Genomic DNA, 24,229 nt, shown 5'->3' on the forward strand with positions numbered 1-24,229 from the left:
AATGTAATTGGAAACTTAACATAATCATAATTCAAGAGTTAATTTTTAATACTTTGTCAAGAACGCTTTGCATGCAATGACTGCCTGATGTCTGGAACCCATGGTCACCACCAAATGCTTGCTATGTTTTGTCAGGCCTTTACAACAGTTGTCTTCAGCTGTTATTTGTTCGTGGGTCTTTCTGCCGGGATTGCCGGCGGTTCAAATCCCGACAGCGGAAGCCCGGCAAGGGTGAAGATCCCGACTGCTCTAAAAGGTAAGTACCGATAACCTAACCCCCCCTAACCCTCCCTTAGGGGTGCCTAACCCTAATCTCCCCCCCCACAAGTGCCTAACCCCCCTCTAAGTGCCTAAACCTAATCCCCCCCTTTCCCCGCTGCCTAAACCTAAGTCTTGAATTTGGCTGAATCTGAGCAGACAGTATATCCCTATGCACTTCATAATTCATCCAGCTGCTTCTGTCATCTCTTCAACAGACACTATCCACGCAGTGCCATTGGAAGCCATGCTTGCCCATGCCATCACACTGCTCCCATGTGTGTCACAGATGATGTGTTACCTGAGACATTCCAAGCCTTCTCCATACTTTTTTCTTTCCATCATTCTGGTACAGGTTGATCTTGGTTTCATCTGTCAAAAGAATGATGTTCCAGAACTGGGATGGCTTTTTAAGATGTTATTTTTTTTTTTGGCAAAGTCTAATATGGCCTTTCTATTTTTTAGGCTTATAACTAGTTTGCACCTTACGATGGACCCCTCTGTATTAGCTCTTGTGAAGTCTTTTCTCTATGGTAGACTTAGATAATGAGATGCCTACCTACTAGAAAGTGTTCTTCACTTGGCTGGATTTAGTGAAGGGGTTGTCTTCTTTGTACGTCCAGGCTGTATTGTGTTGCCGAGCCCACCAGTGAGTTCTTTTTTTTTCTCAGAATGTACCAAACTGTTGCTTTGGCTGCTCCTAAGGTTCCCGCCATCTCACTGATAGATTTTTTAATTTTTTGGCCTTCCAGAGATGGACGGTGAGACTTGGAGAGCTCCTTTGACCACTTGTTGTGGGTTCACAGCAACAGCTTCCAAATGCAAATACCACACTTGGAATCAAGTCCCGGGAAATTACCCTGCTTCTGTCTGAATGGTGCTTCCCGGGAATTTACTACTCCCGGGCAGCACCAAGCAGCTTTTACATGTAGTTGACAGCGCAGAGCGTCCTATAGGACGCTCAGCGCTGCTTTGAGCTGACAGCGCAGAGCGCCCTATAGGACGCTCAGCGCTGCTGCTCACCACCCCAGGGCCATCTCTTCCATTGGGCTTGTTGGGCAGTTGCCCAAGGGCCCAAAGCTTGTAGGGGCCCACCAACTCACCCCCCTTGCAGCCACGGCCAGTTGGTAAATTTGTGATATTTTTATAAGACGGCCGCCGGTGCACTGTATTCCGATCTAACCTCCCCCAACCCATCCCCCCCAGTGATGAGTACTCACCTCAGTCCCAGTTTCACTCCATCCGCCGGCTCTCTGCATGTGTGGGAGGTCTGATGGGCATACAGGAGGGTTTAATTTTATTGACCATTTAAATTTTTTCCCGTGAATGGGTGGGTAGGGGCCCCAGTGCATTGCTTTTCCCAGGGCCCACACTGCTGTTAAGACAACCCTGCACCACCCCCAGCACCAGCCGGCTGTGCCACAGCAGGCCACCCGCACTCCCGCTGGACCACCAGGGAATTAAAATAAATAAAAAAAAATAATAATAATAAAAAAAAAAAAATCTGCATTATGATTGGCCAGCTTCCGGTTGCTGAATGACGACATTATCATCATCAAGCAGAGAGGGGATAGGCTAGGAGGAGCAGACGGCAGTGAAGAGGCAGGTAAGCAGAAAAACCCTGCTCTTGTCTGAAAGGGGTCTACCTGGGATTTTACACAGGGGAAATTCCTGGGTCTGAGCAGGAAATTTCCTGTGTCGTATGTCTGAAAGGGGTATTAGAGGAGTCGTTGATAATTAAATATCCCCCAAGAGGTTCATACTTTGGCTACAGCAATTACAATCTTACTGGGCTTGGCTGTGTTAATGATAAAGACAACTACAGTATATCCATGAATGGACTCTTTTTCAAGTCAGGACAATAGTGGGTTTGTTGTTAGTAAACACCATTGGTCATATACTTGGTTGTAATCAGATATAAACACAGTCTAACTGTAAATAGGAGTAGTCTGTAGGGCATGAATATCAAATGATAGTTGATATTCATGCCCTGTGGGCACTCTAGGGTGCACCCCACTCCCTGGGAATGTGGTGCCTCCTCCCTCGCTGTTTCTTACTTTAGCAGATGGGAAGTGGAGGTGACATCTCCTTCCTTCAACTTGGGAGTTTGGTGTTACAGTGAAATTATTTATTTTCTTTTATTATTAAGTTGCCACATAGTGTCTGTATATACAAAGTGACTTCACGTATCATAAGTGCAATACATTTAAGTTACATATCTTGGGAACACCGCAGGGTGATAAAACAATGAACTAGGTTATCTAAAAAGAGTACAAGGGGCTATGGTGGGGTAACTCACTGTAGCTTGATGGTTAATCAAAAGTTAGTTACATGGAGGGGGAATGCACTGTGGGGGTAATAGTGTTATTTATTATGTAATTTAGTATAGTGTCAGAGGCGCACGCATTGGGGTTCTGAGTACCTAGAAACCCTCCTGAAGGACTGAATTTTTTCAGCCACTCGGACAGCTGTGTCTCCATCTAAGCACAACCACGACCAGAGAGTTTCCGCTACTGAAACCTATGATCAACAGCGCTCTCTGCATACAGGATGTCTGGGGGGAGCTGCTGCACATGCCCAGCCGTACCAGCCCCATCCATCCTCACACACAGTAGCCACCAGTCTCCTCTCAGCCCAGGGTATGAGTATAATGTATGTATGTAATGTATGTATGTATGTTTCCCCAGTAAATCCTGTGTTTACCCCTCAGTTTAGATTGTAAAGTTTTTCTGTAACACATTAATTCCGGAATACATACGAATTACCGCCGGACACAAGGCCGGCAGTTCAAATCCCGACAGCGGCAGGTCGACACGGCTGAAAATCCCGATCGTCCCCAGGTAAGTATAAACTAACCTAACCTATCCCCCCTAACCCTAACCCTCCTTAGGGGTGTCTAACCCTAACCCCCCCAGTGCCTAACCCTAATCCCCCCTCTAAGTGCCTAAACCTAACCCCCCCCTTCCCTGCTGCCTAAACCTAAGTACCCCGGGGGGTGCCTAACCCTAAGTCCCCCCCGGGGGTGCCTAACCCTAACCCTCCCTCCCCCTAGCCTAAGCTCCCGGGGGATGCCAAACCCTAAGTCCCCCCCGGGAGCCCTAAATCTAACCCCCCCCGCGGCTGTCCTCAGCGGCGCCCAAAATCACTTCGGTTGGGATGCCGGGCGCCGGTCTCCCGACGTCAGTAAAATGACAGGCGTCAAAAGATGCCTGTCATTTAACCCTCGCCGGGATAAAGCAGTCGGGAAGCCGGCTGTCGGGCTTACGTCCGCCGGCTTCCCGATTGCATACCTTAATTCCACATATTTGATACTTTACCTATATATTGCAGTAAGTTTAACCAGACTTTAATAAAGTAACTTAACTTAAGACCCTGCTGGGTACATTCAGGAATAATATTACCTTGAGATCTGTAAATGAGGTGTGAACTGAGATTTTTTTTCACATTTATTTAACATTAATCTAAATAGTTTTATTCTTTTAGCACTTATATGATAAATTTACAATGCACTGTCAAGTTATTTGCATAATTTTATTTTAATATACAGACTTGAGGCTGCTGCACCAATTGTAAATGCCAGTCTCTGTTTTATGTGTATATTTTTGCCTAAGGACATAAAAAAAAAACCTTTGAAAATGGGAACATTTGGGAGAAGTTCTGTGGCCGGTGGTAAAGCAAAAAATATTATTTTCAGTTAAAAATATATCCACTTTAATGTTATTATTTTCCTTAGCAGAAAATAAAGTTTAATCTTTCATCCTGTGCTGTCACTCTGCAATCACTCTACATTGCACTGGCTACTTCTAGCTTTTCTGATAAAACTGTAATGGTACATACACACGGTCAGATTTTTCTTCAGATCTGAACACATGCTGGTACTTGGATAACTACAAGTACCAGCATGCGGGGTATTAAGGGCCTCCTTGCACCTGTAGTTCATTTGTAAAGAAATGAGTAAAAAAACCACTACACACACCGTGAAATTAAAGTTTTATTACACACATACTTACACACACAGACTTACCTGCTGCCAGATGTTCACATCCGCTTGTCAACGTAAAGTATCTGACCGAAAAACCTGAAAGAAAAAGCCAAAACTCACCTTTATGTCCCGCGACTGGTGAAAGGGCTCCCCTGGCTGTGGCACCAGCCCCCCACTAGTAAGGGTCCAGGGCTAGTTTTAAATATAGGGGTACCCCTACACAATTTTTTAGCCCCTATAATGAAAACCAGCCCGGTCCCTGCTGCCTGGTGCTGGTACCTAATTTACAACCCGCCACCCACCACCCAGGGGTTGCGGGGATAGCCCCGGGCTATCAGCCTTAGCCAAGGGGTGACCTGGAGAGGGGTCCCCTTTATTGGAGGGGTTTGCAACTCCCCAGGGATCCCTTGCCTTGGCTGACTAGCGGTCAGGACTGATGCTGCAGCTGGGGGGCCCGGTGAATGGGCTCCCCTGGCTGTGGCATCAGCCCCCACTAGAAAGGGTCTAGAGCTGGTTTAAATTATAGGGGTACCCCTATGCAAGTTTTTTCTCCCTATAATTAAAACCAGGACTGGCCCTGCAGCCTGGTGCTGGTGCCTAATTTACGGTGGAACCCTATTCATTTTGTTCCCAGTAATTTTAGGTACCAGGACAGGCTGCCAAGTCCAGGGCTGGCTAGTGTTTTTTTGGGGGGGAACCTCACGTTATTTTTATTAAAAAAAAAGTTTTTTACAGGTACAACACAAGCAGCTTATGATATGTGCTCGGGCGAGATTTGCAGTGAGAAAACACTGCAATATCGGGTCAGAAATCACATCTTCACTTGTAACTCGGGAGAGAATTCTCGATTTGCTTCACCATCGGAAAACTCACTTTCAGCTAAACTCACTTCTTAGTAAATTTCCAAATCCCCCCCCCAAAAAAAGCTCGAGTTTAGGCGATGCAAATCGAGATATAAAAAAAAAACTCGACCTATCTCGAATCTTAGTAAATTTACCCCCTGATGTGTTTGCAGTCAGATTTGGACAATTCCATTCATTTTAATGCAGTCAAAAATCGTTCGTAGTTCAAAGCTTTCAAATCGTTGGTCAAATTGTTGGTCAAATCGTTCAATCGTTCATCTGACACGTCTGACAAATCTGACCGTGTGTATGCACCTTAACAAAAAAAAGTCAGCCACAAATGTGTCATATCCTACTTATGTCATTTTATCACTGGATATTCCCACATATGCCCCCAAGAAGTTCAAAAGTGAAATTTTCATGCCCAATTGAATAGCAAAAACTCAGCAGAGCGAGTTTCTTTTAAAAAACACAGCCAAATGAATGGAGTTAAACCCATGGAGTTAACCCTTTAGCAAAAGGACACCAAAATAAGTTGTCTTTATAAGGGTTAGTCTACTGATCACATTATATACACTCAGGGCTATTTTTCTGGAAATATAGGATCAGGAACTGTGGGTGGAGCTTCTGGGGGTAGAGTCATAGAAAAATAGTTTTATATATAGTATTTAAAAAACAAGGCACTCAAAAGGCACTTTTAAATAAAACGTATCTTATGGAAAATACATTTTGGCCCAGGACATTAAATCATAGTTAATGAGAGGTTCAGGCCCTGAGTCCCTACTTGCTTCTGCTATAAAATAGCACTGCATACACTTATTTTGTCACTGGAATCAGACGCCCCTGTCCACAGAAGGTACTTGTGATCATGACCATGATTTACAGTTAAGCGCAAAGACTATGGGCCTGAATTAGTAGGGAACGCTATTGCATACGCAGCTGCAAATTTGCACACAACACAGCTGCGAATGTATGCTAATGCCTGCCATAGCTCAGCCTGCATAGAGAAGCCTACTGCTGCTTTCTCACATCCGTACTACTTCACACTCCTGTGTATACATCGGTACCATCGACGCACATCGACCCCTCACGCATCATTTACACCAGGTCTGGCCAACCCCAGAAACTGCAAGTCTAGTCGCACACAGTCAGTACTCAAGCTTTGGGTCTATTCATGAAGCAGTGAAAAGCCCTTTATCAGTGATAACAGGGCTTGTCACTGTTTCTCCTTATTCATAGAGGGGGTTACCATGGAGAAATCTGAGATTTCTTCAGCGGTGCCCCTGATTAGTATACACTTCACTTCCCCATACATAAGTAATTGGGAGAGCAAATCATAGAAGCACCTGTTTCGCTTCTGAAAAACTTTTCTCCATTTCAGGATGGCGTAGTGTGCCTCCTGAGGGGAGAAGAGCTGGAAAGACAGCTGTCTCCCTGCCTTCTCCCTGCTCTCCCCGCCCCCTTCAGCTGCAGCAGCCAATTAGAGGAGCCCTGGGCATATGTATATGCCGGGGCACCTACTCCTTGCTGCCTTGCTCTGCCCAGTGGCACAGTGTCCCCTTGCTCTGCCCCTAACCCCGCTGCTTCTAAAGTAAGATAATCTGGCATATATGCCAGGTCACCTCCTCCGTACTGCCCGCTGCCAGAGTGTGCCCTGCCACTCTGCCCCTACCCATGCCACCGCTATACTAAGATGACCCAACATATGTATATGCCGGGTCACCTCCTTCATGCTGCCCCAGTGTGCCCCTACCCTGTCATTAGTAAGATGACCCAGCATATGCCGAGTCACCAGCTCTTACCTTCCCGGCGCACTTGAAATGTGCAGTGACCCGGCATATGTCTGATCTCCTTCGCAGCAGAGAACTCTCTGCATGTCAGGAAAGCTGCAGTGTTTTGAGGCAGGTCAGACTTGACTAAAGCTATGTATCCACTAGACGATACATTGGACGTTATCGCTCATCGTCTGCAATATCGTCCAGTGGATATGCCGTAAACGACCAGCGATGCACGCTCCCGCTGGTCATTGACAACATCGCCCATCGCCCGAACCTGCTGTCCAACCTGCCGATATCATCAGGTTGTGCGGGTTCAGGGATGAGGAGATTGCCGGCACTGGACAATGGCCCTCATTCAGAGCCGCTCGTTAGTGGCAGTACTCTCGTTCCGAGCGATGTTTGCACATCTGCGCATGCGTACGGTTTTTAGTACGCATGCGCGAACCAGTCAGTGCGGCCAAAAATCGTTGGTACGCAATATAGCGAGTGCCTGCTATTTTGAATGACAGAATGAGGCGTATGTGGGTGGTAACAGGGGAAGGTGCTTGAAAATGGGGAGTGGAGATCCGAACGCAGGCGTGCTTAAAGGTCAAAACGGGCGTTTTATGGGTGTGTATATTTAAAACAGCAGCGTCATTGTTCACGTCACTGGGTTATTTTATAGCCAGAACTGCTCGCAAATTTGTGGTAGCAAACACCAACCACAAGAATAGCGAGCAGTTCATACGCTGGTCGATGTACTCGATTAATCTAATAAATAGCGGACATGACGTATGGTGTGAGCGGCCAGGGGGCGTTTTTAACAAATAAACGAGCGTATGTTTTGCTCGCTCGTTCAGACTTAGAGGTGTGAACAGACTACAATGTGCGTACGGATCATTTGAATAGCCACCCCTTGTTTTTAAACGAACGACCGCAAATAGCGAACGGCTCTGAATGAGGGCCAATATCGTTAAAGACATTGAGCACACCACTGCCGGGGACACACTAAACAATATTGCTCATGGAGCGAATCCTTTAGTGGATACCTGCCCTTACAAGCTGCATCGATGTTGCCGATGTTTACGCTGAAGCACGTTGTCGGAAGTATATGAGTAGGCAGCAGTGGGCGTCCCTATGCTCAGGTATAGTTTGGATGACATTAGCATATTTTCGCAACTGCATTCAGGGCCTGATTCAGAGCCGGACGCTCTGATAAGAGCGCTCGCTCTGAATCAGGGCCCTCCTACATCTTATCGGAGCGGCCTCCTGGCCGCTCGCATAGCTGTGGGTGACCACCCACAGCTTATGCGAGCGGCCAAAAAGATGGTCGTGATGGTCAAGACCATCGCGACCATCGGGCTTGCGACGAGACCCTGCGGTAGGGTCTCGCTGCCGCAAGCCCAAGAGTGCTTTTGGCTCTATCAGAGCCAAAAGCACTCCCACTGACATCACTAGTGATGTCAGTGGGGCCGGCCCCAGACGGTAGGCCTTCCCATGGGAACGCCTCCGTTTGGCAGCAACGCCCCTGGCACGCCCACCAAAGGGGGCGTGCTGTCAATCAACATCGACAGCACGCCCCCTTTGGTGCGAGACCCCTTTGGCGCGAGGCTTGGCCGTCGCTATTCGGGTCTCGCGCATGCGCACGACGGAGCTCCCTCCATCGTGCGCATGTGCACTAGGGCACCATCGACCCGCTTGCGAGAGCTCAGCGCTCGTGAGCGGGTCAGAATCAGGCCCTCAGTGCAATATCCCTACTGTGATAGCATTACCGTACATCTCTAAATCAGGACCAAGATCAGTATGCATGTGCGCAGAGGAGTAGCGTAGAACCATGGTGCCCGGAGAAAGTGCATGTCATAGCACCCCCCTCTCTGTACTGAACTGTGCCAGTGGGGTATGGCCAGCCTGCGGGGGAATACTGAAGTGAAGAGAAAAACAGCAAAGTGGCAGTATCACGCTGGGCATTGAGGTCCCATTGGGGGAATAGAATGCTTTAGTGATGCACTATCTGACATTAAGGGGTAGCTCATTTGAATCATTGTTATTAGGCAATAGAGGAGATTGTATGATATATTCTGATAATTTAACTTAAATTGACTGAAAACATGTGCTAGAGTGAGATTCCGCAGGGTGCACAGCTTATTACTGCAATCACTGCCCCAAGCAGCTATCACTGGAGTGGGAACACCTATGGGAAGCTCCCTTCTCAGCTATGCTCCTACTTCACAAAATATACATTGCACCTATATTAATGTGAGTACTACTAACCATGTTCTGTCTACCACCATTATTTCAGGTATCCTAATACAGTATTCTTTAAAATAACACTGTGTGGTCATGCCTAGGAGCACCTCATTACTTTAAATAGCAAAGCAGTGACTTTTTTTAAACTCATACCTGCCAATAAGAAAAGGAGAGGGGCAGTGACAGAAGCCAATAAGAAAAGAAGTGGAGTGACAGAAGCCAATAAGAAAGGGGAGGGGAGAGGCAAAGAGTTGATCAGAGAGGGGTGGTGACAGAAGCCAATAAGAAAGGAGAGGGTAGGGGTAAAGAGCCAATCACAGGGTAGAGAGGGGAGGGAATTAAAGAGGTGAGAAGTGAATGTAATCAATCTGACAGCAAAGGGGAGGTGACAGAAGATGATCATAGAGGAGGGAGGGCCGGAGGGGAGGCAATCTGGGCAGCTTGAGGGAGCATGAGATGTAGAAACAGATCTCAGATCCGTAACTTATTTAGGATATAGAGAAAACAAACCAAGATAAAACTAACAGGTGACCGTCATACTGTGCAGTGCCCCATGAATTCCGGAAACCTGAATGGCGCCCTCTGTCCATTTTGGCGCCCGGAGCTCATGCTCCACTGGAACCACCCTTGCTACTCCCCTGCATGTGCGGTGCCACTCAGACACATGAGTGAATGTTGGCATGGTGCCCAGCCCAAAATCAGGAGTCACATGCCAGGCTTGTTTTCTGCTAATAACTCTACATTTACCGTATACAGGGTATCGTTTGGTTTACAGTAACATATTAAATTAGGTTGAGATTCCTATATTTTCATAAACCAGAGAGTAACTGAAGAATTCCTAAAAGTATTGGCAAACAAATGGACTACATTCTAGCTCTGGCTGCGTTTTTATTTTTAATAACGAACGTAAGGTAGATTAACCCTATCACACCAACAACACATATACAGGTGAGTCTTTCTGTGACAGTAATGCTGGGTACACACTGGCAGATATATTGGCCGATCAAATGATCAGCCAAAATATCTTGTGTCTGTCAGCCAGTGTGTACCAGCGATATCTCTGTGCACAACATCATCCACAGACATATTGCGTGGGCCGTGCTGCACAGCCGATGGCCAATATATCTGCAGATATATATTGCCGACCGCCCGTAGACTTGCAGCAGAGGCCGCGAGGAGGGAGGCAGGACATGCCAGCAGGACCTGCGGCCAGATGATGGTTGTTCAGTGCGTATGAACAACCATCATCTGCAGATATGTGTTTTAAGTGTGTACCCACCTAAACTGTCTCAGACAGTTCACTAGCTGTAAATTATTTAAGCCAGTGGTTCCCAAACAGTGTGCCGTGGTACCCTGGGGTGCCTCGGAACACTTGCAGGGGTGCCTCAGGTTGGTGGTCCAGCACCAAATTAAATTATTTATGGTCCATGTAATGTAAATATGTGGGCAAACAGATGCGCAAACCTGTCCACCACCACATAACTGAACCTAAGGATGACAGGTAGCACAATTTACTTAATCATTTTTTTCTGAATTTCTCAATAACAAACTTTTGGCTTAGTGGTGCCTTGAAAACAATGCCGATACTCTAGGGCGCCGTGATTCAAAAAAGTTTGGGAGCCACTGATTTAAGCAGTACTTTAGGAAGCCTATCACATGACCTCATTACCCTGTCATCCTATTCAGCAGCCATTGTATTGTCACTCTTTCCTAATGTCTACAGTACACTTCTTATTCACTTCTATGTCTTATATACCTACTCCCGGAGATCCTATGTAGATAACTGCTCCTTTGAGTTACAAAGTCACAAGTGTCCAAAACTTGGCTGATGAGAGACAATCAATAGGCACTAGGTAGCCAACGTAATTTCTTAGACCACAGCTCCTCCCTTCACCACTCGATATCCCTCGAATCAATACTCTGTCAATAAAATTATAAGAGAGGGCACCTCATAGTGCATAAAGTATTTAATGATAAAACCAATGGTGGACATGTCACAATTGTGCCCGTACCTAAAACAAACCTGTGTGGGCTTGATATCACATGGTTTGTATTAAAACATCCACCGACAACCCCCGTCTATTCATACAAAGTCCACTGCCGGGTGCAGTGTGCCGCCGTTGCCTGCTGGATACAGACCATGCCAGATCACCGCCACTCGTCTTGGAACCAGGGAACCACGCTCTGTCTGTGTGCAGCACATCACAGAGTCCTTCCCTAACGCGTTTCATCAAGGACTTCTTCAGAGGGATCCTGACCCGGCGGCAGATGTGGTAGGAACAGACGGGGGTTGTCGGTGGATGTTTTAAAACAAACCATGTGGTATTATTATGATTGACATCTGCTGCATTTGGGGGGTGGAGAAGGGGGAGTGCCTGGGCGCTGTCTTGGAAATGGGGGAGTGTCGCCTCCGTTATACGGGAGGGATGAAGCCATCGTCTGCATCGGTGGCTGCAGATTCCTGGCCTCTTGTGTGACCAGGCCCCGGCCAGGCTGCGGGAGGCTTCAGCTCCCACAGCCTGACCAAAAGAGCAACTATCACGACTATTGGTCTTGATGGTGATCCCAAGCTGCGACGACTGTTGCAGTGCTGGGATCGCAAATGCAGCAAGGAGGTGTCTGACACCTCTTTCTGCATTTGCATCTGAGATGGACGGAGTTGCACAGCAGCTTGTGTTCGGCTGTAAATTCGTCCATCTCTGAATCAGGCCCACTGGCTATAAGGTGATGATTAGACAGTGTTGAGAATATATCCGTACACCATGAGCAAGTTACTTTTAGTATGCTTATATCATCTGATTTTGCTTTCTATGACAGGTTATAAATTGAAAACAACGAGTTGAATAAAACAAAACAATTACTTGGGAAAATAGGTCCATACACCCAAAATTTCAAATGTGCAGGTAAGATAACATGCTTAAAGGCTTTATAAATGTTAAAAGGAACATATTTAAAAAATTAAGTTACTACAAGGTATATGGTTGACAATCTGTCACTTATACAGTAAAAGGCAATATCAGAATATATAAGCATACCGAATGTGATTTGCACACGGTGCACTGATATATTCGCAATAACTTCTCATCATCACCTTTATAACTAATGATCAAAACTTACTATGGTGACCAAATGCAATAAGAAAAATGGGAAAGGTCTATATATACTGTGTATGTATGTGTATATATATATATATATTACAGTGATCGCAAATGCACGCTATAATGGGCCTTTTACCCTGAAATGGTTGCCTAGGACTCACTTTTATGAAATTGACCGGGTTCCACCAGACGCACTAGGATCTGGATTTGTGCGTCAAAACCGCAGTCTCCACTTGCAGTGTTTCCTCAGCCAATCGCCACCTGCAGTGTTTCCTCAGCCAATTGCCATGCCACTTACAGTGTCGGTCTCCCTGCCAGCCATGCACGCCACTCTACTATTTGAATCCAACTCTCCAGCAGAGCCTCTGTATCTTCCTCCTTGGTTTCTGCACAGCTTCCCCATCACCCTCCCTGTGAGTCTCCCGGCTGCAATAGCAGCGTTGTTGTCCACATCATAGCCCTAACCGCTTCCTTGCTCCAGCTGCAATTTACCCTTACCCCCTCCTGCCCACAGCACTGCTTGCCCCTAACTCCCTCCATCCACCAGTAGTGCCTCATCTACTCTAACCATCTCACTGCCCCAGCTGCTATATATCCTAACCCCATTTTTGCCTCCAGTACTCCCCCAACTGCTATCTACTATTATTCCCCTTTGATACCCCAACTGCCACGCCATTATCACCATCTAGCCCCTCCCTGCCCCAACTTTCTTAGCCCCCAGCCCTACTCCAACTGCTGCATGCCCTTAACCACCTCTCTTTTTTTCTTTTGTGGAGGAGGGGGGTGTCACCATGCATTACAGCACCGGGTGACACCAACCCTAGTGACGCCTCCTGAATCCCATGAGGCAAAGTTACAAGACATCACAAAAAGTGTGAAGGATGAAGATTCTAAGCTTTTGTCTTTTGTTGTGGGGGAAATTGTTGAGGTTCTGAAGTACAGCCAAGCAGAAATGAATGCAGCTATAGAGAATGTTGGGCTAGAGGTTCAAGAAAAAGAAGTTTTGAAATGGAGGAACTGGTTTGCAGTCTTCAGATAAGCACAAATCTTCTGATAAATTGTACGAGCATTAACATATGTTTTTAATAGTGTATCTATGCAAACAGGATTACACAATATGTTTTTGTTTCAGGGGTGTATCTAGGGGTCCGAGCGCCCCTGGCAAACTAAGGGACTGGCGCCCCCCTCCAATGACTGCTTCTACTAAAGAAAAAAAAAAAATAACACACACTGGGGGTAGTTTAATTCACACATGTGAAGAAATAGGGAGAGTATCATTTTTAGTTCTCATTGTAATAAATATATATATATCTTTTATAGAACTCCATTGCAAACTACTATATATAAATTTATTTATGCAAAAAAACACAGGAAAAGCTTAAAAACATTGAATCAAAAACAAACAAAATGCATTATGGTTAACATAATTTACATATATTCAAATTGGGCTATCTATACTGCATTATGCTTTTTAACAACTGATACCTACACTCCACCTTTAATTTACTGGGATGATAGATCTTTTATATTTTCAGACATAAGAATGAAGAGAGTCCAAATGGATCATATCTTATTCCCAACACGGGGTTAGCTACCATCTAAAAAGATCATAGCCAGTGCCCCCAAATTGAGAATAACATAAATTTATCACACTTACACTGGGGGTAGTTCAATTTACATGCCTGTAGAAATAGGGAGACAATATATATATATATATATATATATATTTTATTAAATTTTTTTGTCAGTTATAACACTTACTACATGCAAAGCACTGTTTATTAATTTCTATATGTCAACAACACAGGAAAAGAGGGCATCAATAACAAACAAGATGCATTGTGGGCAAGGTAATTTGCATATATGGAAATTATCTTGCGAATAGAGCCTTGTGATTGATGTGGTGCTTGCACTCTTTTCCTGCACAGCTGACATATTGGAATTAGTGAGTGGTGATTGGTATGTGTTGGGTATTGTGGGGGAAGAGATATATTAGGGACAAAAATTTAAAAAAAAATTACTCTCCCTAATTTGAAATGTTTCTGATATAAAGGGGGATCTCGCAAGTATCGTGAGATCTTGTGTGCAGCCTCTGGAGACAGCAGCTGCCTCAGCAGGGACTGCACTGTTCCTGCTGTGGGGGTAGGGCATTGCCAGGCTGTAGCTGTTGATAGCTGCAGCACATACATATCCCTGCCTATTGGCAGTGCTATTTTGTAGATAGCAGCGCCTCTGTCATTTACTACCCAGCCCCCCAATCATACATGGGGAGAAGCGGTATCAGCACACATAACGTGCGCTGAAGCCACTTTGGCGGTTCATACATCTCCACTTATGTATGTGATCTATTCAAGACATCAGATAAGCCTAAAACGGGTTTGCACTGTTGGTGCTATATACACATTATTACAGTAGGAGGCGCCCTTGCCCAAATATATATATATATATATATATATATATATATATAGTATAGCCACATAAATCATAAATAAGGAAATCTATCAATAACACTGCATATCTTACACACTTAGGCCCGTTCTCAATTTGGAGCAAAAAGCTGAGACGTCATTTCACCAGGCGGAAAAGTATTGCTGTATTCAAGGCGGAAAGTCAATGCAATGTACTAGGCGAAAAAGTTTCGCTTATGAATAGCAGGCGGAAAAAAGTGCAGAATTGGGGTTTTGGGGTGCAACGTTACGGGAACCCACCGTGCAGCCTTAAAAAGTCCCCCAAAGGTAAACTGCATCAAACATTTAAAAAAACACACTTAAGAACACCCCAAAAAAGTACATTCGTTTTGGGGGCGAAAAAAAAACAAAGTTGGGGGACAAATTGCAGGTACTTTCAGCAGGTGGATTTTTCACGATTTTTTTAACTTTAGTTTAGCAAGTTTTAACTATGCTATCCCCCATTTTCAAGTACCCCAAATTTGTTGGGACTAGTTATTTTCACCATAAAAAAACCTGCTAAATGCTATTCTTCACCACTTATGCCAAGACGCTAATTAGAACCTATTGAGAACATTTAAGTACCCCAAATACCTTCAGCAGGCCTATTCGGGGGTATCCATAGTGATCCCCCATGTCAGTGCATCTTTTGGGGGGTGTCAAGCTGATAACCCCATTTTGGAGAGGACTTTATGCCTGTTCAAGTTTCGCCAGGTGCCGTCTTTGCGTACTTTCAAATTGAATACGGGGAATAGCGGGGAGGCGCGCAAAAAGTTTCCTCACCCAGAACTCGCGATATAGGCAAAAAGTCCGGCAGGCGAAAAAGTATCGCTGGTGCGAAACATATTGAATATGAACCTAAGCTGTAAACACATGTATAAATCTAAAATCTGACAAGTGCATAGTATAGAGTATCATCTGTAATATTCTGGCATGTTACACTATCACTAGGTCTTCTCTTCTTCTCAGTGGCGTAAATTCATTCCAGACGCCCGGAGGCAGGTTATAATTTGGTGCACCCCCCGTCACAGCCGCTGACACTGCAATGTAGCAATTCGCATGCAGACAGGCTATAGATAGACTAAGGCAGCAGCTGATGGTCTGACATGGCGCTCTCCACTAGTGTATGGTGGCTTCTCAGGTGCCGGGAAGGTGTGCCATGTATTGGGTGGGCGTGACGGTACACACCTGGTACATACTGTGGTTACAGCCCTAAGGGGTCTATTTACTAAGCAGTGTTAGGAGAAGTGAAAAGTGATAAGGTACCAGCCAATCAGCTCACAGGCTGTGTTTGAAAAATGACAGTTGGGAGCTGATTGGCTGGCACCTTATCACTCTTCACTTTTCACTTCTCCTAACACTGCTTAGTAAATAGACCTAGTGTGGTGAATATGTTGTGGAGAATGGAGGAGGTGCCCCTTCAGAGTTGGAGCCCGGCGGCAGGCCCCTCCATTGTCTCCCTGCTTCCTCTTAAACCTTCCTCCTAGTCATCCACATCTGCAGCATCTTATGTATCAAATGTACACCACTCCTCTTAGGCCGGGTGCACATCAGAACGGCGTCTATCCCAGCTGGCCCAACACCCAATGGAAGGATATATCGGGACGCTGTACACACACTGTAGGGTGTACGACCATGCGATAACACCTTTCTTACCACAGTCACCTGCATGCCGTCGTCAACGACAATGTCTCATCTGACATGCAGCATATCAGATGGGATCATGTCGCTGATGACACGATTGAGGGTACACACTGAGCGATATGGACGACATATCTTTCCAATCCGTGTCAGAGCGATATATCATCCAATACATCGCCTGATGTGTACCCGGCCTTAGATTGTAAGCTCAATTGGGCAGTATCATCATTACCTTTTGTTTCATGTCATGTTTTGTAATTGGTATCATGATCTCCTCAATATAGAGGGATGTGTAATATATTGTTGCTTCATAAACAAAAGCTAATGATACTAATCGTGATAAGGGGCGGGATGCATGATGCATCGCAGGCGGGATGCAACGCATTCTGCTGGTGTTTGTAATGCTGGCATGCATGACGATCACCGCAAAGGACCGCTCTGTCGGTAAGAGCGGCCCTTTGTGATGGAGGGACTTCCAGGTCTATGACCCAGAAGCCCCTCTGGCGTCCTTCTGCGCATTCGCAGAAGGATGTACGTGCCGCAGGGGGTGCTAGGAGGGATCCGATTGGATCTCTATCAGCATGCTCCCGAAAGAAGCCTATAGGTTTCTATGAGAAACACCATCAGGAAGATGGTGTTACCCACTTTAAGTGATGGGCTTGGAGCATATGAGAAATGCGGTAAATTTTTGGGGTTTTGACCGCATTTCTCCCCTTCTGCATCCCACCCAAGAGATTGCTTAGGCCAACAGCTTCTTTGAAAACTTCCAAAGCAAAATCTGTCTGGCTTGCGAGAATTTATACATAATGTACATGTGATACATATGGAACTAAATTTTAAGAAACATTTCATTGCTGGAGAAGCCTTTTCCCAGAGGAGAGACGTCTCAGCATTAAAGTCCAGCTTTTGCCATTCCGTTACATGGAATTGTATTCTGTATTGTATTTCTACATTTGAATTTCACATTTGGGAAATCTTTGGTCTATAAATAGACCTGGGCATACAATGGTGTTAAAACATTCTGCTTTGTGGAGTACTTGGGAATAATAAATTAGATGTCTGGATGGAAGTAAATTAGTAGGGGAATGCTGCACTGAAGCTCTGCGTCCAAATACAGAATAAGGTAAATATCATGTAACGTGTGAATATCCATTTATCTGTACTCGCTAGGCAGGCAACCTAGTCAAAAGCCTAGAACATTGATCTGCGTAGGGGCCACAAATAAGCATATTATAAAGTAAAGATGTGCGCGGATCCCCGTGTTTTGGTTTTGGTTCTAATTCATCATCGTGTTTTGGTTTTGGCAAAATCACCCTCAAGTGTTTTGGTTCGGATTTGGTTCAGTTTTGGATTCCTTTAAAATCGATGAAAAAAAACAACAAAAACAGCCAAAATCATGTCATTTGGACCTGCTGACATGCAATCCAACACCCGAGTTCGGTTTTAAAATCTGAGTTTCAAACTTACAGCAGACCTGAGCCAGACTCTGTTCCACTCGGAACCCCAAAGTGACTCTGAACTGGGACTCAGTTCGTCTCCGAACCCCCTATGTTCGGGGGTGTTTGTTTTTCAGGACCACCAAACCATAGGTTATTTGCGTACAGCACTCCACCTAGCATTTGCATTGTATTTTCCGAGAAGCATGCTGCACAGCAGAATAATGTAACATAAATCACTGTCAGGAAAATATATGGGCTAATTTATATTATGGGGTCAATTCATCATAACACTAGTGATAATTATGTTTTAAATTCGCTGCGAGTTTAAAAAATTTTTTTGAGGCATTCATTTTGCCTCCCTAACAAAAGTATCACTTCCGAAAAGCTGCTGTTTTGGCGGATATCTGACCCGCCCTCCCTCTCCCCACAGTGGCATTCTTGCCAACTCTCCTGCATTGTCAGGGAGACTCCCTGAAATAGTAGCAATTTCCCTGTCTACCTGAAGGGACTAGCAATCTCCCTGATTACACCTTACCCCCATTATGAAACTGTTATGGCTACATGCATTTTCTAAAAAGTATCAGTTAGTTTTCATCAACAAGTAGATCTTACTAACTGCTTTGGGCTCGTTTACATTTGGATGTAAGTCAGTTTTATGACACGCCTCTCAGATGTAGCAGTACACGCACACTTCACAATCTCCCTGAAATGCTTTTTCAAAAATAGGCAAGTATGCCCCGTGGCAGGATGGCGCTCAGTAACAAGTATGCCCCGCGGCAGGATGGCGCTCAGGAACAAGTATGCCCCGCGGCAGGATGGCGCTCAGTAACAAGTATGCCCCGCGGCAGGATGGCGCTCAGTAACAAGTATGCCCCGCATCTCAGGATGGCGTTCAGTAACACCATCAAGTTCCGAAAAAAATGCTTTTTCGGAACTTGATGAATAGGCCCCTTAGTGTTAAAAAAAACCAAAACATTTTGTGTCACAGGCAAGAAAAGGTAAAATATAGTGGTGCATATCAGCCACTCCTATATCTGCAGTGTAACATTGGAGTTTCTCAGTATGAGTGCATACAGTACTGTACACATTTGCACTGCAGTGACGCTTGGTTTGCTCAACTTCAAGCTCAGCTCCAGGGTAAGTTTTGCACCTAACTCTAAAGCTGCATACACACACAACGATATTTTTAATGAACAATTTGAGTATATGATTTTTTCCCTTGAAAAAATTTACTAAAATCGTTTACTAAAGTTGTTCATTTACTAAATGTCATGAACGATTTTTATGAACTACAAATGATTTTTGCATATTCCCTTAATGAAAATCGTTGAGTTGACAAGTCTGACTGAACGACAAACGACAAACTACAAACGTGAACGCGCATGAACGATAATCGTTCATCGTTTGACTCAGAAAGTGAACGATTTTTGCCATCAATTATCGTTAAACGATATAGTTTAACGTTAATCATTAAAAAAATCGTTGTGTGTGTATGCATCTCTGGTCCTGATACAGAGATCTGCATTAATTTTGTTGTCACTGCATCTTTGTACTCTCCGGCTGTGCGATATTATGCAAAAACTGCAGGAGGTATCATGAGTAAAAAGACAGCCATTGCCGGCTTCTCTGATCTGCTGCTGCGCCCAAAGATGCAGCATAAGATCAGCTGTGGACATCTGATTAGTCCTCACAATCACATTGCCGGGGCCAGTGAAGTTGCGTCCAAGGACTTAGCCACTAGCTTCAGCATGCCCAGATTACAGGGCCGACATGCCCCTATTTTGTGGAATGCTCAGTCATGCTGCGGCTTTTAGGGCACTGCGTCCGACATTGCAGGACTAGATGTGCAGTGCGGCTTCTGTGCATGCGCAGATCAGTAATCATCAGATATTCCTACAAACTTAATCTAATCTATACATTATAACACTTAGGTGAATATACCTTTAATATAAAGTAAGACAATAAAATAACAAGCATGAAAAACACAGAAATGTAACTGACGAAGTTGTAATAAAATTTCCTTAAAAATAAAAGTTCACTTCAAATTTTTTTTATTCACTTAGAAAATTTCCTTTTTTTATCACGCTGTATTTCTTTTTATTTTTAGATTATATTTCGCTAGATGACCTTATTTAATTTACAATTCTTATACTATAATATATCCTTTATATAGTAAATAGAGCAGGATCTGAGTACTCTTAATACACATAGACCAAAAGATATTGGGTTTTTTAAGGCATACCTAATAAAGATTGTTTTTTATATGCAAATGTCATTTGAGGATGTGAGTGCACCTGATGAAACTGATTATCTTTCTTCCCAAAAAAAAAATAAGTTGTAATAAAGGCTGATTTAATAAATACAGCTGGAAAATGTCCATGTTATTGGGCCCAGAAAAGTTTTGGTTAGAGATGAGCAAAATCATCGACAGTGTTCCGTGAAGTATTTGCCGCATTCTGCATTCAGACGTTAAACTTTCCACATTTTGACCCCTGAATTAGACCTTTATTGTTCCCAGTCCTGCCCCAATTAAACCACACAGCAGACTGAAGTGACTGTTGCCATGCCAGCTCTATTCATAGACTATAAATTCTGCAAAATGCTAATTTACAAATTCAGTGCCTAATGGCATCCTGTAAAATGGTAAAGCAAAAGGAGACTTCACAGACTGTACTGTTCTACCGCGAAACACAATGGGGGGAGAACCCAATTAGCCATGGGGTTTACCGCACCGGGAGATGCAGTTAGCGAAGGTGGACTTTTCGAAAAGGCACCTGTGGGGGGTTAACGCGCATGGAAAACACATTGATTCCACAGTTCACGCGGAATTAGTGGGTTAGTGAGCATTAACCCCTGGTTTACTGTGCAGGGATAATGCTATTTAATGGAATACAATTTGAAATTTAACTATGCTGTGCGGGTAATTAGCTGCGGGGTAAACTTTGCGGATAATTGGATTCCCCCAAAACAAAGTTTTGGACACACCATTTGAAATATTTAAAAAGTGCAGTTCTGTTCTTGGCTGGGATGTTCCGCATGGTGCAGACGATTTGTAGAATTGTCCTTTGGAAGTAGTAGGCACACCCATGTGTGGTGCTCCCTCACATGGCGCGACCATGCCCCCTTTTCATCAAAATTTGCATAGGGACAATGTTGGGAGGTATGGAATAATACAAATGGGCCTGATTATTTGATGGTTTGGCTACATCTCTGATGGCCGGGGACTGCATATGTGCAGAACGGATCCCACATTGCCCCCTAAGTTGCAGTCTGAATGACAGGCTGCGGCAGTTTGGGGGCAGGGATGGGGAAACGCTGCCTATGTTTCCAGAAAACAGGGGGGTCTCAGCCCCATTTTATGTAAGTGCAGAGGCCACTGTCTGTGTTTTCCGACGCACATTTACTGGCCTCACAAGTGGGCAGGAGATGGCCATTCTGAGTAAGCTTAGGCTAACTCAGATGGTCTTCAGATGCAAGTATTGGATCTGAGATATCTCCTGCAAGCAAGTCCATGTCTGAATCAGGCCTAATGTGCTTAATAACACCCTAAATTAGGGGTATATTTACTAAAGTGAGAGTTTTTACAAGTGGAGATGTTGCCCATAGCAACCAATCAGATTCTAGCTATTATCTTCTACAAGGTGCTATTTAAATGTTAAGTAGAATCTGGTTGCTATGGGCAACATCTCCACTACTTAAAACTCTCACTTTAGCAAATCTACCCCGTAGTGTTCACATTCCATGTAACCAACATCCTCTCATTATTTTACTAAAAGAAAGACAAAAAATTAAATAAAATTAATATAAAACCACTTCTGTGCTGTTATTCATTAAGGTCAAATAAAAGTATTGCTCGCTACTATCTCCATATTGTCCTTTGTCATTTTGGAGGTTTTCTCTCACTTCTCTATAAAAATTGTGATTTAACTTTAACAGATCCGCAGCTAATATCCTCCAAATTAGATTTCCAAAACCGTTATTTTAAAAATTAAATACAGGACACATGTCCACATTATTTTGTACTTTTGCCATATAAACCTCTCTCAGCTGTCAATAATATTTCATCTGCTGACATAAACACACCGTACTCTGGATGTGAGATTCTGAAAAATAAACCTACACAAGTAAAAATAGATGGTTGATAGTTTTAAGACACTGTATAATCTAAACCAGCTGTGAGCTGTCTAGAAAATGTGTGTTACATAATCCAGATGGCTCTTGCCCTTTTTCCTTCAGACGACACATAACAGTTACAGCTGCAGAAATGTATTTAACAATTTATATTAATTGCTAAATACGTCTGAGCAACGCAGAGATGAAGCATTAATGCAAATTTATGGGATGTATATTATCTTGTGCAAAGAACAGCAACACCGGGCGAAGTCGTATATTTTCTGCTAGTTTTGGACTTTTCAAACTGCAGAGAGAACATCATAAATTTCACATCTTAATGTATTTTATCAATCTGTAATTTCTCTGTATGCCCAGGGGTCAAACATTAAATACTAATTAAGGATACGTGTTTGAATGACCTGTACTAGTCAACATTATTAATATTAATCGACACATTAGTAAATTATATTGATTTTGCTTTTATAGATAAAGTAGATGAACTGTTTACATATCAAAGTAATTTTATAAATTTTATAACTAAAGACTCTTAATACAACATATTGTTTTACTTTAAAGAGCTACTTATATAATACGGGATGTAGTTAGCATCCCGGTGGTCAGGATGTCTGCGCTCAGAATATTGACCAATGACATCCCGACGGTATGTGTTAGGGGGAGGGTCAGGTTTAGGGTTAGGCACTAGGGGGAGGGTTAGGGATTAGGGTACTAGTTGGGTCTGGATTCTGACTGTTAGGATGTGGCATATTGTGATCACCGGCCAGTGGTGTAACCAGGGGGGTGCATGTGGGGCACCTTGCCCTGGGCACCCCAGCAATGTCCAGCGCTGGGATCAAGTGTTGATCCCAACACTGGAAGTCCTGCAGTCAGGGAGATGTGTTCCGATGGGCAACTGGAGTAGAATTTGTAAAATTCTACTCCAACCCCTAATTATCACATATTTTTAGTAAGCAGATCACATTTCCCATAATTGTAATGGGAAATGTGATCTGGCCAAAGTTACTAAAAATAAAATGTAAAAAATACCAGAGGAAGCCCTGTGATAATAACGCCACCTGGAGATGGCGTTATTCAGGGATTCCCCTGGTACCCCGACTCCTGCTCTGTTCTAACAGACAGAGCCGGGAGCTGGCCCCAGTGATCAGCTGTGTGGTCTAAACATGCGTGGGCACACTCTAACTGTATTGTTTCCGAAAAATACAGTGAAAACATTACGGAAGCGATTCGCAGGAACTGAGCTTTATCGCAAGCTCTGTCCCTGAAAGGGATTTTTAATAAATCCCTGTGATATTTCCTAAATTTGCAAAGCGAATTTAGGTGAAAATATCACCCTACAACTGCATTTTAAATGTGGATTGTAGTAAATAGAGCCCATAGTGACAGAATTAAAAGCCAGATTCAGAGATGGACGCTAATCCTGTTGCGGCTGCATCTTTGTACGCAGCGGTAGTAAGAATTCATGCCAAAGGCGCAGCCACTGTAATTTGTACAGAGACGTCCACCCGCTGCGTCTCTAACACACTGCTTACAAAGAAAGATGCACTATCGGTCACACCATCCAACTTTTAAGTAACTTTTGAGCAACCCAAACTTCTGATGTCCATCGAAAATAAGCTGCTGTGAAACTGTGTAAAAATACGCAGTCACTGGTTGTAAAATGCTTGTGACACGCTCAAGTTTGAGCAGCCACCGACCGTTACCTCCCATAAACACACACTTAGGGGTATATTTACTAAAGTTAGAGTTTTTAGAAGTGGAGATGTTGCCCATAGCAACCAATCAGATGCTACTTAACATTTAACTAGCACCTTCTAGAAGATAATAGCTAGAATCTTTTTGGTTATTATGGCCAACACCTCCACTTCTAAAAAATCTAACTTTAGTAAATGTGCAAAAAAGGAAGAATGTGTTATAATGCGATGCCCTGAAGCAGACCAACCAAAGCAATCCAGGAGACCCACGTCCCGAAAATCAACCAAAAGTTGCAAACATCGGCATAGCGTCCACCTCTGAATAAAGCCCTAAGTGCATTAGATCATATATAGAATTACCATGCATAAGCAAAACAAATATGTACAATAATAAGAAAATAAATATACTACTAGTAGAGACAGAAAAACTTTTAGGGCCTGATCTTTATCGAACACAGCAGTGATGTTGGATGCAGGGGACCAATGTTTTTTGTCGCAATGGTGATCCCAGGCTGCGACCTCGGTCGCAGTGCTGGTATCGCAAATGCTGACAGGAGGTGTCTCTTCATCTTAGGCACCTCCTGTAGCACAGGAATTTTAGCAGGATGGAATGGCAGAGCCCCTTGTATGCGGCTTTGCAATTCCGTCAACTGCTGAATCAGCCCTACAGTCGCAGATCAAATTTTGATGCATGGT

General features: G+C 44.1%; 1 protein-coding gene across 1 annotated transcript in view; it reads right to left on the bottom strand.

Annotated features, from left to right (window-relative positions):
* Positions 1 to 24,229, bottom strand: part of HDAC9 (histone deacetylase 9) — an 805,652-nt gene that overhangs the window by 664,706 nt on the left and 116,717 nt on the right. The window lies entirely within an intron of this gene.

Source organism: Taudactylus pleione, unplaced genomic scaffold (genome assembly GCF_031769625.1).
Source record: "Taudactylus pleione unplaced genomic scaffold, aTauple2 ptg000758l, whole genome shotgun sequence".
In the NCBI taxonomy this organism is placed as follows: domain Eukaryota; kingdom Metazoa; phylum Chordata; class Amphibia; order Anura; family Myobatrachidae; genus Taudactylus; species Taudactylus pleione.